Source organism: Myotis davidii, unplaced genomic scaffold (genome assembly GCF_000327345.1).
Source record: "Myotis davidii unplaced genomic scaffold, ASM32734v1 scaffold99, whole genome shotgun sequence".
Taxonomy (NCBI): Eukaryota; Metazoa; Chordata; class Mammalia; order Chiroptera; family Vespertilionidae; genus Myotis; species Myotis davidii.
The window spans coordinates 362,361-373,536 of NW_006291015.1; the positions used below are offsets into that span (position 1 = coordinate 362,361).

The following is an 11,176-nucleotide window of genomic DNA, read 5'->3' on the forward strand; positions in this document are numbered from 1 at the left end:
AGAAGCCCCCTCTGTACCTTCATTGAATGCTTCTTGTGCTTCTTGGCTGGTGCAAGGAATCACTTGGATCCTGCTCCCCATCGGACTACTGAGAAGGGGAGAGGGGACTCTCAGCCGAACCCGTGCATTGTTGGCCACCGCTGTATGAGAGTCTTTTTCTCCCATTATCTTTTTAAGACTTAAAGTAGGAGTTCATTTATCAAAAGCATGTTTTTGTGCCTCGTAAAGCAGAACACAGGGACAAATGCTGGTGAAAAATGAGCGCTCTGCTTCTTGGGTGGGATTTTTTGCAATAAATATAACGGAAACAAGTAAAGGCTGGGAGTCATAAGTCAGTAGGCCTGGATCTTACTTGTGCTGGAGGCACTGGTGTTGGGTGATGAAGGTTTTCAGTCCTGTTCACAGGAGATCCTTTCAGGCTGTAAGAAGCCCTGAGCATATCCCCGAGAACTCCCAAACCGATCACTGTGAAATTCCAATATAATTACTTGACATCAAGGGTGGGACATGTTTCGCTCAAGGACCATCTAAGACCCATAAAATCATTTGGTCTGGTCCTGCCAAGGCTTTAGGGGTGAGTTAATTAAATGTTTGACCAAATATAGCAGGCTAATTTTTAATTTAGTAACTTTGTATGGCCCTCAAATGATGTTATAAATATCCAAATGGCCCTTGGCAGAAAAAAAAGGCTTCCTACTCTGGCTTTACACGAATGTGAAAATTACTTTTTTAGCAAGCCACTTCACCTGGATCTAACATCTGTGTTCCGGTTATAGTTTTTATTGCTGCACTAGAACCGTCATGTCACAATCTACAGGAAATGCACAGTGACTAGGCAGCACACATATGGACTCATATTATGGCTATATCACCATGATCAGTATGTGCACAGTATACAGAGGGTGCCAAATGGCCCAGAAGATCCAGCCTGTAGTCCTTGGCTCTCTGTCACTTACTAGTGGAGAGCTGTTAAATTAGTTACTTAATGTCTCTGTACTATAATTTTCTCCCCTGATAAATGTGGATAATAACATGCCAAGATACGTGAGATGATTAATGAAGCTAATTCAAGTAACCTAAATGAGTAGTGCTAAGGTTATTGTTGTTACTACTGTTACTGTAGCTATTACTATGCTTCTTAGCATGTAAGAGTTATGTTTTCTTACCTAATAATGATTAACAGTATATATTAAGTTTATACTCTGTAAATTTCTGTGCTGCATACACTATAGGATTTTTTTTATTCTAAAGTTTTATAACAGCCTACAAAGTGGTTTTTATTCATATTGCCATTTTCAGATAAGTAAACTGAGAAAGTTTAAGTAATTTGCCAAGGCCGCCCAAAAAAATATATATATTTACATCTTGCTACTTCTTCCCTTCCCTTCCTCTCTCCCTTCCTTTCTGCTTCCTTTCTTTCTCCACACAATGCCTTGCAGTTTGGTCTTTAACTGAATTTGGTAATATCACAAATATGTAACCTTATCACGATCTCTTTTCCAGTCTCCAGGTAGCAGATGTAATTTTACACATGTTCAGCAAACATTGGGAACCTTTGCCCATGGTCAATAGAGCGTATATGCAGTGGAAGCAAGCTGAGTTCTGATAGAACAGTATGTCTGTAGTGGACGGTGTGACCTGGATGGAGTTGGTGAGCCTCTCAGGATTTTAGTTCATGAATCTGCATTCATTAAATTATCTTTGTTGGTTTGAGTTAACATACCATCTACCATTGAAGATGGAGACGGCATTTAAGAACTGCTCCATAAATACTAAGTCACATCCTCCAAATCAACTTCTTCAAGAATGCCTATGACATATTGTATGACCATCTTGCCTCACTATCATTTAAATAATATTTCTTATATCAGCACTGTAATGATTCCATTTGGATAAAGATAATAAGCTTTTAAATTTTCTCAGTTAAAACATTGGGTGGGTATTCATTTTCATACTTCAAATTTGAATTAAGATAGATTTCTTCACACAAAAATTCTCTAATCCTGCCATAGTTGATGAATCTTTTTTTCAGCGTGGGAGAAAGGGTGTTTTGGTTTTAAAATATCTTAAGTTTTTCAAATAGGAAGAAGGTTTATACTATATTTGAAAGAGCAGAAACAACTTTAACCGGTGATAGGTATGATGAATATTGGGAATTCAGTCTAGCATAAGGGCTGTTCATAATTAAAATGAACACAGGGAACATAGACTATTTCAGTGTAAGGACTGTTTAAATAAGTGGTCTCTCAGGTGGAGCTGGCAAACGCTGTGAGAAGCAGCCTCTAAAATCCTGCTTTAAGCAGCATTTTCCTGCTTATTAATTTGACAGCTTTTTCTGCTGCTCTCAAGCTAACTACAGCAGCTTTAATCAGAGAGAGAACATGTTGTCAAATTGCTGCGACTCCAAGCCCATCAAAAGTGTAGAATGCCTTCAGGATTTAAATGAGCCTTGAGGGGGTCAAAGCTCTTACTCCCTATTTACTATGTCTAATGCCATCAACTTCGGAGACTGTAACCAATGAATGAAAACACTAATAATGCCTGTCTTCTGCTTTGCATTGACGACTTCTTCTATTCTATAGAGCTGTGCCAAACTTATGTCTCCACTCACTGTAGATGTTATCTTCTTTTTAAGTGCTGCAAATTTTGATACTATCATATATAACAGAGTATGCTGTGCTTTAATGCTATGAAGAAGTCAGTTACAGAAAAAACTAGTGCTAATCATACTGTTATTGGTGGGGAGAAGTTCTCATCCCCACCTGTTGCTTATGGGAGTGCATTTCGCGCTATATACCAAGAAAAGGAATTTTCTAAGACTCACATGGGAGGATGAGATATAGTAGAAAGCTTTATTACTGTGGAATGAAACCTTGCATTTCCAATGCCCCATTTCCTTTTATCACACCCCTGAAGAAGTCCCATTTTGCTTTTAGGGCTGAAATCAGAGCCAGTGTCCAGAGTTTCCATTCCATATTAGGAGATAGTCCAATACAGCATCAGGTCAGCGTACTCCGTGTTTTTAGTTATGGTCCATCAGTAAATTGCATGTGGGGTCTGCATGGCCATGGGCCACATGGGAGATTGCAAGAAAGTCAAGGGCAATATGAGCCAAGAACAACAAGAGAGCAAAATCCTTTGTTTAGGGGATTATGTATTCCCAAATTTTCACACACTTGAAGTGGCTCTGCCTACTGTGGCCCATGATCTCTCTTTCCAGTTGTGACTGAAACAAACATGTCCCCCAACTTCATTGCACATGCATCTATCTCCCCTTTGTCCAGTTCCTTCCCCCAGTGATTTGCAGGGAATGGGCTGGTGGTTCCCTTGAGATTGTGAAATTGCAGCTTCTAAAATGACCTAACTTAGAATGTCTGGCATTCCCTTTGCTCCTTTCCCATTATTAATAACTAGCTAATTACAATGATATCAATAGTACTGCCTGAGTCTTTGATTTTTTTTTATTATTTTCCCATGAATATTTTCATATCAAATCCATCATAGAATGACACAGATAATAGAAGTAGCCCTGGCTTTGTGCTGTACTTTTTTTAATTAAAACATATGAATACAGGAACCATGCCATTCCTTTGTATAGTTCCATGGTAGCCAAATACAGAAAATATCTCCAAAATTTCAGGCCCATGATCCTTTCTAATATGTATAGAGTTAAATTTAAAATATAGTATTGAGACCCTGGACAGATAGCTCAGCTGGTTGGAGCATTGTCCTGTACACCAAAATGTTTGCAGATTCAATCCCTGGTTGGTGTGCCATATGGAAGGCAACAGATCAATGAGATTGATGTTTCTCTCTCATCTCTCTCTCTAAAATCAACAAAAACTTCTTCAGGTGAAGATTAAAAAAATAGTGTTGGATGTCAGAAATACTTTATTTTGTAACTTCTGATGTATTTTTATGAATTTCATTCAATTCCTCTCCAATTCTTTTGGTATGTCACATTTCAATAGCATCTCTTTCTCATTCTTTTTCCTCACCTATTTCAATAGCTGAGATGAGCTGAGAGCACTGAGCTGCCAAATGTCAAGTGGTCAATTTAGACAAGTCAAAATGGAAGTAATTATCAAGCCCTTAATCACTTACCACAATAGTATAAGCTGTGTAAACAAGAGAAAGCCTTACCTCCCTCAATGTTCCATTTTTTCCACCTGTGAGTGAGGGTCTGGTGGATCTGTGCAGATGTGGCATTTTCTCACTGCTAAGGGAGCCCCAGACAAAAGGCTGCTGAAATTTTATTCACCCAGGAATCAAGGGAAGGCAGGGAGGGAAGGGTTGGGAGTGGAAAAGTACTGAGTGTGAGTTAGAGTGGAGAAAAGTGTCTCCAAGACACTCCGATAAAAAGGGATCTTGGCACAGGTGCTTAAGAGAGACGCCAGATAGAGGCTGGACTGCAGATCTGAGTAAGAGCACCTGGGCGGGTGGAGCCCTGGACTGCAGCTTCCTTAGAGTGCACGGTATCCTAGCTATGCATTAGGCCTGATGTAAGTTCGGCCAGTTCACCATGAGACCTGCCAGGTAAAATAGGACCTACTAGTATGTAATTTTCAAAGGTCCAGCCTGAAAGATCACACAGAAGGTTTTTGGCTGGAGTGCGACTCCTCACCAATGCTTTTCTTTGTTGAAAGATAACATAGACTTGTAGAGTTATTCATGTAATTAAAAGATAGCGCTATGGGCTGCAGTGTGTGTGTGTGTGTGGGGGGGGGCGTTGAATAAGAGATGTGACTAGTGTTCGCTAATCCTGAAAAACTAAAGTTCCTTATTACTCTCATGTTACTAATAATCTTACATCACAGGAAAAGGCAGAGAATCTTAGCATTTTTTCTGTGTGGAAAAAAATACTATTTGATATAAGATAGAGGCAACAGAAACTTGCCTAAGCATTTCTAAAATGTACAAATTAAACTGTTAGGTCTTTAAGAATATGAACCATGATATGTATATGTGCCATGTCACTAAGTTCATAGGATACTGCCGGAAGCCAGTCCATCCTTGCTGCTTGACACAGTCGCTGCAGGGAAGAAACATCTGCACAGCATATATTTCAAGGGACCTGGGGTATATAGCATACTGTTCTTAATATGTTTGCTCACCTCCTTGGCGCTATATGTTTTAACCAAGGTCACCTCTCCAAGAAAGGTTGTTTCCCCAGGTAGGGATTTTTCCCTGAAGTTAGGGAGGGAATAAAACCCCTTAACTAAATGCCAGGCGGGTAGTTAATCACTTTATCTATGAACAATCATGCTTAAACTACATAATCTTTACTCCCTGGAATGGAGATAAGAAACGCCCTAACCTTTGGAATAGAAATTGAAAGGATTAAAATCAACTGGTATAAATACAGATGTAACAAGAGAATAAACACAGAACCTGGCTGGAGATCCTGGCTAGAACCAGGTGAGAGAACCCAACCATGCTGATCAACTGAATGCTGCCTCCATGTCATTCCTTCTTCGTCGACTCCGTCCACACCTTTGGGAACCCCTGGACCTGCTGGGGCTGAACCCCAACAGGATACCAAATAATTTTTACTTGGTATTTTCAAGTACATAGTAGCCCAAATAATTTTTACCTGGCATTTTCACTTTGTGCAGAAAATTAGTAAAATTTGAAGCTCAATGATAGCAAAAAGTAAGTCCATCCTGTATCTATACATATAGTGTTAACCTTTTCTTTCATTTTAAAAAATTTTTCACCTTTGCATGGGAAGCATTTGTATATATATATTTCACACATGCATTTGAAAAGAAAGGAAAAACAGTGGGATATTATAAATGCATATTTATATAACTATATAATGTGCATATTTATAAACAGATTTGCATATAACAGTGATGGTGAATCTATGACATGCGTATCAGAGGTGACAAGCAAACTCATTTTTTTTGGTTGACTTTTCTTTGTTAAATGGCATTTAAATATATAAAATAAATATCAAAAATATGTCTTTGTTTTACTATGGCGGCAAATATAAAAATAATTTCTATATGTGACATGGCACCAGAATTAAGTTAGGGTTTTTCAAAATGCTGACACGCCAAGCTCAAAAGGTTTGCCATCACTGGTATATAAAGAGAATATTTAAATTTGTTCTATATCTCATATACATTATATATACTGTGTTCCAGAATTTTAAATTTTATATAAATTTTCCTAGTAGTTTATCCTGTTTATTTTTAATATGTAAAGTTTCAATTTTGTTATTTTAATAGGCAGAATTTTATAATTAAAAAATCTTATGTACACTTGCTTAAAAAATTGGTTTACTAAATGTTTTTCTGATACTGAGTCATGTCACTAAAAAGCATTTTGTCAAGTTCTTAAGTTCTTGTATTCGTCCTATTATATCAGCACCATTAGTAGCCCTAATTTAGAGGTGCATGAAGTAAGCTTAGATGTTTAAGCAACTTGTCTAAAACCACACAGAAAGCAGTGTCATGATTTGGAAGCCAATAACTGATAACAGATGTTGACCTTAATCACTTTTCTGAGATCTTTCTCATAAGTTAATGGCTATGTGAAAAATGTAGAATTAAATAATATTATATAATGTGACTAGTAATGTCCTATTATGCAATGCCTATGTACATAGGGAGGGGCAAAAGTAAGTTTACAGTTGTGAATGCAGGAAACACAGTTTATTCTTATAGTACTATTTATTGTATTACTTTCTTTTTTTAAAAAAAAATATATTTTATTGATTTTACAGAGAGGAAGGGAGAGAGATAGAGAGTTAGAAACATCGATGAGAGAGAGACATCAATCAGCTGCCTCCTGCACATCTCCCGCTGGGGATGTGCCCGCAACCCAGGTACATGCCCTTGACCGGAATCGAACCTGGGACCTTTCAGTCCGCAGGCCAACGCTCTATCCACTGAGCCAAACCGGTTTCGGCTATTGTATTACTTTCTATATGAACAACTGTAAACCTACTTTTGCCCCATCCTGTATGTGTACACACACAGACACCAATTCTTATTCTTCATTTATATGATACATCTGACTAATACTAGTGTGGGCTAGATTTATAAAATAAAATTTGACAATTGAGAATTTAGCTAAGATTCAGTTAGGACCCTTCTTAGGTGAGCTTACTGCTGACATGCACCCATTCCATTGTTGCATTTTGAATCATGCAGCACTGTTTACTGAGGACAAAAATTAATTTTATTCAATGCTAGTTTTGGAGACTGATAGATTTCACTGAATGAACTAAATAAATAGGAGGCAAAGATATTGGACACAAAGTTAGTAACTACTGAGTGTATGTATTCATGGTTGTGTTGGATGGCCTGGTAAACAAAACTCATAATAATCACTTTAAAAATCACCTTGGTAAGTAGTACTCACAGACACAAAATAGATGGTTCTAGTTTTGAAAATAGGTATCTGTACCATGGTATTATGTCTCCAGTGGCAGCATCACATATGGATTTAGGCAGATATTTTACTTTGGACAACTTAGATGAAACTGAAGTGATGTGCTATAAAAAAAATTGTTAAATAATTCAAAAAGTGGCCTAATTCATGACAAAGATGCTGAAATGAAACATGTACATCAATATTTTAAGTGATTTTTTTCATAAAATATAATAGAAAATAGTTTTATTTTGTATATTGTTCCATGTAATATTTAATTTTAAGCTTATATACTGTAATTACTAAATTACAAAATAGTGATTAGACCACTAGAAACATGGGTGGTTTTCTTATATTCAAGGTCGCCTTATATATTTTTGATGGATACTACATTAAAATTTCTTTGTATGACCTTATATTTTGCCTCCAATACAAAATCACTAAGTGAAATGACAAAGATTTCAGTACGTTAAAGAGAACTTTATATAAAGCACCATTTTATGAAAATGTATTATCAGTTTTCCTCTCAGAAGTGAATGTTCAATCACAAAAACAATGTCTATTTGGAACAGCTTTTGATTTTGTAAAGAGGAAGGCATATTATTTTGTACCAGGTGATACTGACCGACTAATCCATTCATGCCCTTGTTTTCTGGCACAAGAATAAAAGCTTGTTAGTGTTATTTACATAAGTTTTGAAATGAAAAAGAAGAAGTCCTGTTCCAATATTTTGTTTCCTAGTTCCTTACTTTTGGCTGAGCCTCATGTAAATACATTACCTTATGTAATGCCTTATGCCAACAGATTTGAAGAGTCCTTTATACTTTTGATTATACAGGTAAAGAGCTTTTATAGGACATTTTGTTTTTATCCCTTTTCATATCTACTTGCATGCTTTTTCTTGGCACAGGATCTCCAGAGATGTCTGTTGTCTGGCCAGGAGGTCCGGCAGCATAACTAGCCTCTCAGGCAGCTGATTTTATTGTAGCTGCTTTCCCAATTGCCAGCAAATGAAATAAATTGTAGTAGACTGAAAAGGTCACCTCTGCACTTGTCCCGCTTATATTAGCTCAATGATCACTAACCTAACGCTACACAAAGAATTTCACAGCAGCTGAGGCAACAGTCTGGCGACTCAATTCCCCCCATAGTTATCTCCTTCAATACAAAATCAAAGCACAATTGCTGCTGTCACTGACTTAAATGTGCATGTGGCAATTAAATGATTTTTTTCCCCCTGGTGTCTTGCTTATTTACTATATGTAATCATGCACTTTTTAAAATCACTTCAATATGTTTATATAATACTTAAATATATGGTTAAAAGAAAGGTCTTATTTTAAATAAAATATAAACTTAACACATATATGATATGAATATATATATATGTGTGTGTGTATATATATATATATATATATGCATAAGTGTAGAATGCAATACAAATATAATGTGTCTGTATCATTCCATTATGGTTCCCTAGAATTTTATCAAAATATGAGTGTGTAAATGTAACACCTCTCTTTTTAACTTATTATAATACCCAGAACTATACAATATTGCTTATGGAGTTTGTTTCTGAGTCACAGTGTTTGCATGTAAATTCCAGCTATCCTAGCTATCCTTGGGCAAGTAGCTTAATCTCTCAGTATCTCAGTTTTCACGTTGCAAAATGAGCATAGTCAGAGGTACATAGCAGTCAGTGCTGCCAGGAAGTACTGGTGCCATTTTTGGCAGGATCCTGTAGCCCTTTTCCTGGACCTGTTATTAACCCTTCAATTTCTAGAACATGGAGATATTGAGGGTGTTGCTTGTGAGAGGGTGGTATGGCTAGAATAAAAGGGGAGAAATAGCCACACACACGGAAATATTCAAGAGTTTATCATCGGGTGTGACGGCAGTGGAGCATGCTATATTAGTCCTGTTTGGGAGCACAGGGTAACTGAATATGAATTCCTTCTCCAAGGCCAACAGGACAATTTCTTTCAATTAAAATATCTCTGACTTCTTTTAACTGTTTAGTTGATTAAACTGGACTAGTCATTCTAATACCTTTTTTTATTAATTCAAAGTGAATTGGCTAGGGGCATGAATTATATCATCAAAATGTCTTCACCTTTGCTTTGTAATGTTAACATGAGAATAGCATCCCATTATACTCCCGTGTTCTGCTCACACTCAGGGGAGAGGATGACACAGGGTGACTAGCACACCAAAGGGCAGGAATCTTAGGATCGACCTTAGAATTCTGCCCATAACAGTGGAGTTTAGGTGATCTGGAATTTAATGATATTTTATGAACATAATTGCTGACATTTATTATCTTCCTTTCCCCAGAGATGGTATTTGATGACTACCTAAATCAATCTTTTTATGTAGAATAATATATTCAAGTACTCTAACCTATGTACATATAAATCATTTAATGAAAAGAATGGTTTTTTGTCATTAATTAGACTTGGAGTTCTAAACTCTTTTGTTCTTATTCATCATGACCATATATTGTGGACTAAAGAAGACATTCTGTGCTAGTGATTATAATTGTAGAATAATAGAGAAATAAAATATAAATGTTGCAGAAAAATAAATGAGCTGTTAAAATTTATAATACTAATAAGAAAACGTACTTTATGGCAAAAATTTAAAAATATCTACTCAGATGATCCAGCTCAACAATAAGACTTTGTCTCTATTAACAGCAAAATAATCAAAGAAAGCAAAACTAAATGCTCTTGGAAAAAAATAAGAAGGAATGTTTTTTTTCTCTATTGATTTTTTGTTTGTGGCTTGATAAAAAGTTTATCTCAGGCCTAAGGCAATGTTTAATTTAGCCATTAATTTAGTTATGTAAAAAATATCCTATATAATCTTAAAGCTTAATATATTATGGATTACAGTCATACATTTTAAAGGTGAACATTTAACAGAGTGATTAAGTACCCTGTGATATTTTCAAAGACCAGAGTAGAACTTCCAATAAGAATAATTCAGCCTTACTATATTCAAAACATGGGTTTTTTTACTTGATATTTTATCAACATTTTTGATTGCTTTCTCTGTTATCATGGAATGACAGCTTAAGGCAAAACAAACGTTCTTCTTTGAAAATTGCACGGGTATGTTATTTATATTGACATAATTCTGTGAACGGTGGAGGCATTCATGATCTTTACTCATATTGAAATTTTCCATAGATCTTTCCTTTTCAGAGATAAGAAGCCTAGGGGCTTCCCCTAGGACAGAAATGATAACAATAAAAATGACAGCTTTTTAGAGAAGTATGTGTAAAATTGCTTTGTAGGCTGATTGGCTTTGTCTGCATAGAACTAATGTTTCTGGAATTGCATTGGTTAGATGGGGTAAGAGAGCTGTTTCTGGGCGAATATCGGTAAAATAGGTAAGGCTTTAAGTAATTCATGTCTGTCACTTCACATATACAAGTATTACCTTGATCTGATTTTTTAGAGTTAATTATTCTAGGTTTTTCAAGTAAAACATCAAATACTTATTTAGTCACTATTATATGTTCTATTGACACATAAAAAACGAGTATTTTTTCACTCTAGACTCAGATGGAACAGGTTCAATTTAGGCTCCCTTATTAGCTAGGATGAAGCTAATAAGGGAGTTTTAGATTTCTCATGATAAAATGTGGTTCTGATAACTAAGAGATAAATTAACCCAGAAGTCATTGGGCTATTTTTTCGTGGTGAATGAGGTAACTATCTGGACCATTTTTCCTACTTTACCTCACCTCATGTATCTGGCCCACTCGAATTAGTCATAATTTAGCTGCCAG

General features: G+C 36.1%; 1 long non-coding RNA gene across 1 annotated transcript in view; it reads left to right on the forward strand.

Moving 5' to 3' along the window:
• LOC107183142 overlaps positions 1-1,161 on the forward strand; it is a 6,587-nt gene extending 5,426 nt beyond the window's left edge. Inside the window, exon 3 of the long non-coding RNA XR_001513911.1 lies at positions 1,151-1,161. This is a non-coding gene — a long non-coding RNA (uncharacterized LOC107183142). The remainder of the gene's footprint in view (positions 1-1,150) is intronic.
• The last annotated feature ends 10,015 nt before the right edge of the window (positions 1,162-11,176 follow it).